Source organism: Octodon degus, unplaced genomic scaffold, assembly GCF_000260255.1.
Source record: "Octodon degus isolate 3935 unplaced genomic scaffold, OctDeg1.0 scaffold00013, whole genome shotgun sequence".
NCBI classification, from domain to species: Eukaryota; Metazoa; Chordata; class Mammalia; order Rodentia; family Octodontidae; genus Octodon; species Octodon degus.
The window spans coordinates 14,792,328-14,803,100 of NW_004524589.1; positions in this window are offsets into that span (position 1 = coordinate 14,792,328).

Here is a 10,773-nt window from a genome sequence, read left to right on the forward strand (position 1 = left end):
TTCCACTGAGACATCTCCCCAACCCCTTAACTATCAGTTTTTGAAGTGTTTAAATATTTGTTACTCCTTTGTGACCATATTTCTTTTCCAATGTGTTTGCATTGTTAAATACTCAAAATAGTGATACATGTATATTGGCATAAAGTAAGTGATTTTGTAGCCAAGTTTACTAATATTTTCCTCCTATGCTTTACAAAGATAGAATTTTTATTTTACCAAGCCACAGTGTAAGATTCTGTTACACTTCTTATATGGCATATAAGGTAAAATTCATGCATATAATTTATAGACTTCTATGCAAGCGACATAGTGTTCTTACTAAGTACTGGCTAAATAAATACAAAAAGTCCCCAAGACTGAAAGAAACCCAAAACTTCAAGATGAAAGAGAGCAAGTGTTACCCATAAGTCCCAATTAACCTAAATTAGTCAGAAATTTAAATAACAAATGTGGTTTTATTTTGCTAAGAAACTAAAATTAGCTATACTTTCACGACAGCTGACTAAAGTTGACTGCTCTCGCGTTATAGCAGGTTTATTTATATGCCATTGAATATGCAATTTGAGTGATGGTGAAATAATGTTAGCTTTTAATTTTTCTCCTAAGATATAGTATCATAAATATTAAAATATAAACATATTTGTAATACAAATATAAATCTTTTATGGGCATTCATAATTTTCAAAATAAAACTAAAATAAAAGTAACTTTAGAAAACAATTATGTTCCATCTAGTATAATTAGAAGAAAAAATGTAAGATATTTCAAAGAAAATCGTCACAAAAAATGTAGCTTTGGTTTTGCTTATCTTGATGACTAAAAGGTAGATAGAATTTTTAGAGTGTTTCCCATCAACAGGAATATATCTAATAATCCATTTGTTTTCAGCCATGTAATCCATTATCTGTCTTAGTCCAATTTTAGTGGATACATTTAAAGTTATATGTTCCACAATCCGTGAGCTAATTAAAATTTGGGGAAAAGTCTATAAATGAGGAGGTTTTTTATAAGATTATGAAAAAGAAAGTGAATATACTTTTTTCTTCTGCAACTAGGTGAGCTAAGAGATAAGGTGTGACCTCATGACAAATTCTGCATGCTGCAAGCAGGAGTGGTTGCAGTTGCACCCATTAAAATCAATGACACTCACATTATTATCAGATATTTAATAAGAATGAGCTGCTTCTAGCTACAGCTGTTCTTCAAACAAATCTATGACCTCACATTCAGACATACATTCACTCATCAAAAATCAAAATTGGGATTGTTATTGGTCCTGGTCAAAACTGCACTTTGAAGCAGTAACCCAAAATGACAGCTAAGAATCAGGTGGTGCCTCAATGACCTGGCTATGTTGAGTAAGACGTGAATGTGTGCACCCAGGGGTACAACTCCACAAAGCCTGTATGGGATTTGCATGGAGTTTGGCTCTACATACTCTAAAGAAAATTAAATTGCCTGATGGAGTGTCTCTACATGTGTATCTTTCTGACTGATGCCCCACACAATCTTAGTTCAGATGTGGCATGTCAAAAACCAAAACCAAATACAAAAAAACCCTATTTTTTTCGTCATTCATCACACTAATTTTCTCTGGTTGTACTTCTTAAATTTCATTTCTCCTTTGTTCTCTGCAGTGGAATCTCATAAACTTATTCTAGTCATGTTACTAATAGTTAAGATATGCTTACTACTTTATGGCTTTGTTGCCCTGCATTATTTTTTGATACAGTCTTACTATATTGAAAACACTGTCCTTGAACGTGCTATGACTGCCTGCAAACCCACAATCATAATATCTGAGCAATTAGAGAACAGAGATTACACAACTGTACCTCCAGCTTTCATAATACTATTTTACTTTTCACTGTTCTGTATCTTCAGAAAGATATGCCATTTTAGTTTACTCTTATTTTTAAATCTTATTACTACATATTTGGCACATGTGCATAACATATTTCCATTATTTTCCCCTTCCCCCTCCTCCCTTTCGATGTTAACATTGTTTTATAACTACAGAATATAATTGTTTATATTTAATGCTTTTTGTCCTTGCAATATAATTTTAATAGGAACAAAATTAGAAGGAACAAAACCTATAACAGATTTATCTTTTTATTAGATTTTTATCTTTTCTATTTTCTACTTTCTGCAGTAAAGATAAATAGTGCTTGTAATTCAGAAGAGAAACAGACCGATGCTGGATTTGATGCAGAGGAAATAAATTCTCCTTACTAAATAAATTCTCCTGACAAGTATTCTTTAAGTACTAGTTTGCAATGCACATATAAAATTGGTGAACATCATTTTATTAAATTATTAAATATAATCATTACTCATGTTCAATATCCAACTTGTTCATCTGTCTATACTATGTGGCCTTGTGAAAAATATGTCTTTTGAAGACTAAAAGTTTCCCTTCCTCAGAAGGAATCTAATACAACTATTGATAGCATTGTATTTATGTCTATGATTTTACTACTTTTTTTTTAGTTTAACCTAACATTTATAATTTAATCTATCATGTCTCATTTTGCCCTTGAATATCAAGTCATTTTAATATTTTCTTCTTCTAATATAATTTGTGTATGTCTATATGTCTACATGTATGTATTTTATGTAAAGAACTTTGTCTTAGTTTTTGCAGTTGCCCTCAAGATACATTTTAAGTAACCACAATCTACTTGAAGTAATATTGAACTTCACAAACAATGTCACATCATGAGACTGGATGTGGTGGCATGTGCCTATAGTCCCAGCACGTGGGAGACTGGAAACAGGAGATCACTATGAGTCCAATCTACTCAGGGACTAGTAGACCTGGAGGGTCCTGTAGACCCTAGAGGCCCTGTCCTAATACAAAATAAAAGTGACATCTTTACAATGCTTAATCCCTTTGTCTACTCCTTTTATGCTTTGTATGCTTACTTCTAAAACTAGGGTATTTTGAGACATGCGCTACTTTTTTCTCTCACAATGCATTGAGTTTAGCTAACAATTGTTTTCCTTGACAGTTAAACCAAAGAAAAGTAGCTTGTGTGCATGCAAACATAGTTTATCACAACTGCAGAATGGGGGTAGTTCCTGCCACCCAGTGTCATGAATTTCATGTAAATAACAGACAAGCAATTTCAAAAGTCACTTGTCACAGGAGTAGTCCTCAGTCAAAGATAGCAATACGTTACTGATTAATGCTTATATAATTGATTTGTCTCAAGATAGCTTACTTACTGCATAGCTAATTGCAAACACCATATGAAAATTATTTTACTGTACTTATTCTTAGTCTAGCTTACTTAATCTGTAATTCAAGTAAGTTGTTGGAATTTCCTAAAATAGGCTATTATGTATTTTTGCAAAAAAATTCTTTGCTAATCTTTACAGTACTTTTCATTTTTTATTTCCTCTTAATAGGAATTTTCTCCAATATCTGCATTTGGAGGTATTCCTCAAGCGTGGAATGGGACCAAAATGGGGCTACATTAATTAGGCTAGTGATTCTAGTTGGAATAAATTTTTGCATCAAGTGGGTCCCAATTTTCATATGTAAGTAAAGAGTAAGAAAAATCCTTATAAGCCTTGTGTTATCAAATTTTTTCTGAAAAATTCTTACTGAATGCTTTGAAAAAGCTAGTTTCATTTCTATGATCATTGATTTTAAATTTATACAATGAAATATTTTTTATGAATTACTTTTATTTTTCCAAGTTTGCTAGGCTACCTCTGGTTTGTGTTTTTTTTTATCAGTTTTCTAGATGTATTTCTTTAGTATTAACATCAGCTGCATGAAACATATTTAATCATGTAAACATCTAGACCTGATTTTATAGTTGGAAAATATCTATTATATCCTCAACAGGAAAATTCTTTTTTTTTTCTTTTTTAAAATTTTTTTTTCCAACAGGAAAATTCTAAAGGAGAGTTCTACTTAATTCTTTTAGTAACATGCAGTTAATATTATAGAGCATAGATTAACATTTTAAATTTGTAGAAATTTATCACTCTATAGCATATCTTATACAGAACAAATCATATTTGATAAGTTCTTTTAAATTGTTAAGGATTAGTTTTACTGATTTGAAGCAGAAAAACCATAGTGTTAGAGGCAACTGTGTTACTACCTCAGTACTATGAAATATTTACATAATTTTCAAATACCTACAAATTAAATTTGAAAAACAAATATTGATAGCAATACGGGTTACATGAGGGACAGATAGAGTTCAATGTATTGCCCACAAATGCTTCTGAACAATTTGACTGAGTAAAAATGAGTAAAATGAAGTGTTTCTGTTTAATGTAATTACTAACATATAAACAGTAGCCATCAATGATTCATAAAAGAACCAAAATGAAAGATGACAATGACAACAAGTGCATCAAAGATACCCAATTACTTCAAAAAGATTAAGGTTTGGTGAGAAAAAGGAAGAGAAGTGAACAAGCTACAATTCTTAAAGAGTGATAGCAGGCTCTGATCCTACAATCTATAGAGCAGTGAGTGAAATGCATAATTTTCTAATAACAGAAGTTTTTTGGTGGTACTGGGAGTTGAACTTGGGACATTGTGCTTGCCAGGCAGATGTCTGTGCCTCTCAGATATCTCCCCCACTCCATAATAACAGAATTTTAAGGAAAATTCAGGCCTTAATCCTTTCCATCACTTGGCCATGGTTAGAAAGCTTCCCTCTGTCAACAAAGCTCACTTCTTGTGCTTCTTCAAGTCTTATGCAAATTACATACTTTATGAAGACTTTCTTCTAATGCTAATTATAATGTGTTTCATACACTGTCATTATTGATGTTCGATTCTAATAGCTGCATCATTTTTCCAATGCGACTATCACCATTGATTTGTTTTATATTTAAATATTGTCTACTTATTCTTTAAATAAATACTTTTCTGTAAACTTTGGAAAACTGTCAGCTATAGAGAAAGCAGTTAGCATAATAAATATTTGCTGGTGCTTGATTAATCTGCATAATTGGTAATTTAGAATACTTCATTCCACAATTGTTGGTGTGAGATGACATAGAGGGTCTTGACAGGATCTCAGTTATTTTCCTCGCTCATGCAGCCCAAAGTTGTTGAAAAATTGCTGTTTTTATTTTCATTTTACCTTTTGTGGATTTATTTGATAGAATCTTAAAAACATAAATATAAAAAAGTTTATGTACTGCATTGAGTTTTCAGGATAGCCAATTTACCTCGTTGCACAGTCAGTCTTATCAAGGGTATTTTTTTTTTTTTACTAAATTCTGTTCTCTTAAGCTCTGTGAAAATTGACAGGGCCTGTCTTATAATCTAAAGTATTGCAAAATCCCAAAATATATCAACCATAAAAAATGTAGTCATGTTGAAGATATAAAAATGAAACTATATTTTATCTTTTTAAAAGCTTAGAAGACACTAGAATAAAAGAGAAAAGGCCCCCTCCCAGGAAAAGATGCTAAATTCTAACACAATTTGACAGTCATGCACAGTGGTGATCAGTTTTTATGGCCCTCCTCAGCCTGGTTAAGTAGATGAGATCCCTCATCGTACTTCTACACAAAAGTTAATAAAGAAGGTGTCTCTAGAGAAATGAGCCATCTTTAAGAAGCTGACCCAAGGGTCTCTGTCTGACTTTGTACTTAAAATTATAGCAGTCTTCTTAAAAACAAACTCTACAGTAAAAATGTTACCATAATTGAGAAAAACTTGCCTATACCCAGCTAACCCATGTGATATTATGAGTCTTCCCACAATCCATTTAACACAGTAATGGTGAGGGTGTTATGTGAGGTTCACAACTTGGCAACCTGTCACACACTGCCATCACCACCAGCAACTGGTGTTTTCATCCCTCAGGGAAAATTTTCAAATTTTAAATTGCCAATGAGCTTGTGTGTTTGTTGCTGTTGATATTTCATGTGGGTTTTGTATTTTCTTTTTAACAACAAAAACATCATCCTAGTTATTTTATAGGTCACAGGTCTCTTTATAATGAGTGATTCCTTTAAAAAGTTTATTTTATTTTCCAAGAAACTTCCTAATTTTTATTGACAAATGATTCTGCTGTAATCCAATGCTCTCAGTTGTGTATTGCTTCAGGGATTTTAGTAATTTCTGGGGGGGAAGCATTATAGAGACTAGTTAGATGTATTATTAAATTTCTCACTACATCTTGTGTTTGATTCTCTCCTGTAATTGTTACTTTTGCTTTTCATAAATTGAAATTTTACTTTTCTAATAAAAAATTAGGATGCATGATTATTATGAGAATAAATTCTATGCCATAAAGAAACATAGATGATAATTGTGGTAGAGACTAGGATGAATTTGTTTTCTTTCTAATCTGTGCAAATCAATGAAATAAGCAGTTCCTATTAGTTTAAATTATACAAGTTGATAATTAAGCAAAATACTTACTGTGGCATCAGCTTAGGGGACTTTTTTTATTCAGTCAACTTTTGTTATGTCATTGGCATATAAAAATCAAAATAAATTTATCGGTGAAACACATTCTTTAGTCTTTTGCTATTCTGGCATTTTCTATTAGTACTTGCGTGTAGTGCATGAAGTCTTTGTTCCTTGTGTAGAGTTGGTATGTGAACATAACACATACTATTTCCTGGTTTTCTCCCTTGCTTCCCTTTTTTCAATCTCGTGACCCCCTTCCATCGAGGAAAAATTTATCTCAGTACTTCGTACTATCTTTTATTTTCATGTTATTCTGCATCGTTCATGGGAATCAAAACTAGTACAACCACTATAGAAATCAGTATTGAGATTCCTAATAAAATTAAAACTACAATTTTCATTTTACCCAGCTATTTCAATTCTAGGTATCTTTATGAAATAATTAAAGACATCATATGACAGTGATACATGCAAACCAATTTTTATAGCAGCTAAAGTCATAGAAGGTAAATTTTGGGAACAGTCTACAGTTTAAAGGTCCATCAATAGTAAATTAATATAGAAAATACAGTATTTAAACACAGTAAAATACCACCTTGCCAAAAAGAAAAATAAATTTGACTGATCTGAAAGAAAATTAATGCACTTTGAGACCACATTGTTATGTGAAATAAATCAGACTCACGAGCCTAAATATTGCAGTTTCTCTTATACCAGAATGCCCCCCTAACCTCATCATTCTCTATGGTTTAGGTCCAATCTGTCTCAAATAACTTATTTTATTTTTTAGGGTATCTTGAAGTCCTAAATGAGTATGTTGCTCAGTTTGAGCTCTTATCTAAAGGTGTGGAGGAAGGATCTTCGCTTAAGTTGATTTAGCTGGCCGACTCAGTGTTGGTTATGTCAGATGAATAAGCTTGGATATTGCATCTTGGGATCTTTATTGATCATCAATGTAGTTGGTTCTTTGCCAACAGTGGCCACTGCCACTAATTTTCTTACACCACTTCCACAGTCAGAGTGGCAGAGGGAGTCTGACTAATCTCCCTTAAGCTGCTATCTTCCTGCTTATTTCTTCTGACTGTGGAGAGGGGTGTTTACATTTACTTAAATTATAGCATTATTAAAACACAATTCACATGCCTTACATTTCAGATATTTCAAGTGCAAAATTAGATGATATTAACTGGCTCTACAAGTTGTCCAACTCTCCACATGATACATTTTAGAAAATGTCAATTATTCTAAATTTATTAACTTCTTTATTAAATCTCTGAATGTTTGTTGACTAAAACCTTTATAAAACAAAATTACAAAAGGTTTTTTTTTAATATTTCTCATGTCGTCCTGTTTGAATTGGGTTCTAAAAGTTTTTAACTTTATTTTAGAAACAGAAATATGAATGATAAGCCAAATATTGAGCAAGATCTTATGTACCATGAAATGCACACATCAGTATTAATCCACTAAATTTTGATATATATTCTTTTTAAGATCTTTTCTTTACTCAGCATTTGTGCTGTTACTAAGTATCTTGGGCTTTAATTTACTACTACTCTGTATAGCCATGTATTTCTCTTTATGTGTGTCTTATGATCTCAGATCTCTTAGTAAGTTACTACAGACAAATCATTACCTCATGATGCCAGACAAAATTGAAGAACAAATCTAGGCTTTCAAAATAAATTTAATAATCTCAGTTCAGAAGATGATAAACAAATCTATATACAAGTGTTTCTGTGAAATACTTTTTTTCTGCATAAACATGTATAAATCCAGTTTTCATTGAAAGAAGAAACAAATTAATGTGTGTTCAATATTTAAATCTTAGTAAGAGGCTCTTACTAAGCCTTTTTAACATTGTTTAAAGAGGCTCTAGTTCTACCACACATGCTCAGCGGCTCCGTAGAAATCCCAAGGTTTCTTTGCACAATGGATGTTGCATTCTAAAGAACAATATTCAAAGAAAGAGCAAGAAGAATCTTTTAGCCTTAAAGTCTGATGTGGGAAACTGAAGTATTTTCCTAGTATATTTTATTGATCAAAACAGTTCGGAGAACAAGGCAGTTTGGGAGATAGATAGACTATTAATTTCTTTGCCATTTTACTTGTGACAGATACTCTGTACCATCAAAATGATACCAAGTACTTTAAAAATATGAAAAATAACACACATCATGTAGTTGACCAGAGCAGAATTTGGGAAATGGATATTTTGTTGAATCATGAATAGACACTTCTTGACTATGCTGAAATATTACTAAGTAACCTTATATAGGAAAACTTTATTTCTTATAACAAGATAACTGCTCTTTCTCCAGGGGACTGTAGAATCATTACACTAAGATGTAAATTTTATGTTGTTTTTCATTTCAATTATTAATATTTAAGATTATTTTTTGTGTATATTGTTTCCTCTGGCCAGATATTAATTCTATCCCAATTTCTTGATCATAAGAAAATAATAAATTTTATAAGAGAAGACTGAGGGAAGCATGCATTTAGATCAGGTGGTAGTGTTTTACTATTCTAATAACTTGCATCTATGTGGCAATAAAATTCAATTTCAAAAGTTTTAATGAAAGGAACACATGATTTATTCTTCTGGATGTGCAGGATTCCCATAAGTATTGCTTTAATAAAATAAACTGTCAGTGTTACCTTTCTCTTAGTGTCTTTTTGCTACACTAGCTCTGGAAATATTGATGGAACATAATAAAACATAGTGGATTAACTAAAATATTTTAATATTATGATTTATCTTAGAGATACAAGTTTAATAATTTGAATTATATATCACCAAAGTGCACAGCAGACATTTAAAATAAATAAGCCTATTAAAAAGGCACAATATTTATATGATGAAAAGAGAAACCAAAGTGTAAAATCTATTACAGGAACGTCTACTGAATCATAGGAAAATAGTTGCTCTTTTTTATAATTTGAAAGAAATGTAGTTTCTTACCCACTATTGGAAAGCTTCAGGATCAAGTTCTTCGACAGATTTAAAATGTTTACCAGCATAACGAAATACTAGGGAGAGAACTATTAAGAGGTTCCTTAGGGAAAATCACTCAGGTATATTGTTTAAATATTTTTGCAGGCAAATACATCTTGTAGCACTCCATATGCAAAGTTAAGAAGCAGGAAGTCCAGCATTTTGGCACAGTTCACATAGAGAAGCCTGGGAATCAGGAGCTGCAGTGTTCAGAGAATAGAGGAAAATGTGCCATTCATCTATGCGTTTGCTGTTTTTGGCCCTTTCATTAATCAAATGATGTGATCAGTCATGATAAGGTGCAGTTTTACTCACTCTAATGTTCAAGTGTAATAAATCACTTGAAAAACATTTCACCACCTGAATATCCCTTAGACTTCCTCCAAATTTGACATATAAAATATAGTCATCATAATTCTAGTCTACCTCTTTTGTGAGACTGATATACACATCCTTAATTAACATTTGATCTCTGAGTAAAGACAAAATCCTGTCATATTCACACGTGAAATGAATATTGATTTAGAACCAAATAACAAGGAAATATTCAAGACAATTGTATTGATTATTTTTAAGAGGTTTCATGCCCTTATGAGGTGTTTTGTTCTGTTCTGTTCTGTTCTGTTCTGTTCTGTTCTGTTCTGTTCTATTCTGTTCTGTTCTGTTCTGTTCAGTGCTGGTAATCAAACTCTTGATGGCACGCTTACCAGGCAGGTTCTGTGTCTCTGAGCTACATCCACAGCCGATTACAGGTTTCTATAAACACCATGCCCTACTGCTCATTTTATATTCACTAATAACATGAACTTCAACTTTTATGACTAATTACAAGACAGGACTACTCAAGCCTTCATGCTTGGGGAATCTAGGCCATTCTAATTCTTTCATGGATTGTCTAGTAATTTTTCAGACATTTGTCCTAGAGCAATATAATAGCCTGAGATGTTCTCTGGGATCTGTACTTCAGTTTTACTTTTCTTCTCTTGTGCAGAAGTAGTATAGCTTCTCTTCTGCATCAATTGGTTTATCTGACACTGCAACTACCTTCTTGGTCTGTTAAATCATGGGCAGGAGGAGTGCAAATTAGCAGGCAGCCCTCTTAACTTCCAATTCTATGGAATCACTGGTGGTGAAAGGAGTTTTTACATCCTTAAACTAAGAATTTCAGCTAGCAGAGCATACCTTGTACAAAAATTTATTATTAGCAGCTAGGAATAATGATGAATGCTCTACTCCTGGACACATGTGGCTTGGTCCTTTCAGCACTAGCATTATACATGCTGTTTCAGAGCACATACAGCCTTCTGGAAAATGTGCTTTATCCCTATAAGGTATTATGACATAGCTATTGTTTTAACTCAGGCTTTGAAAT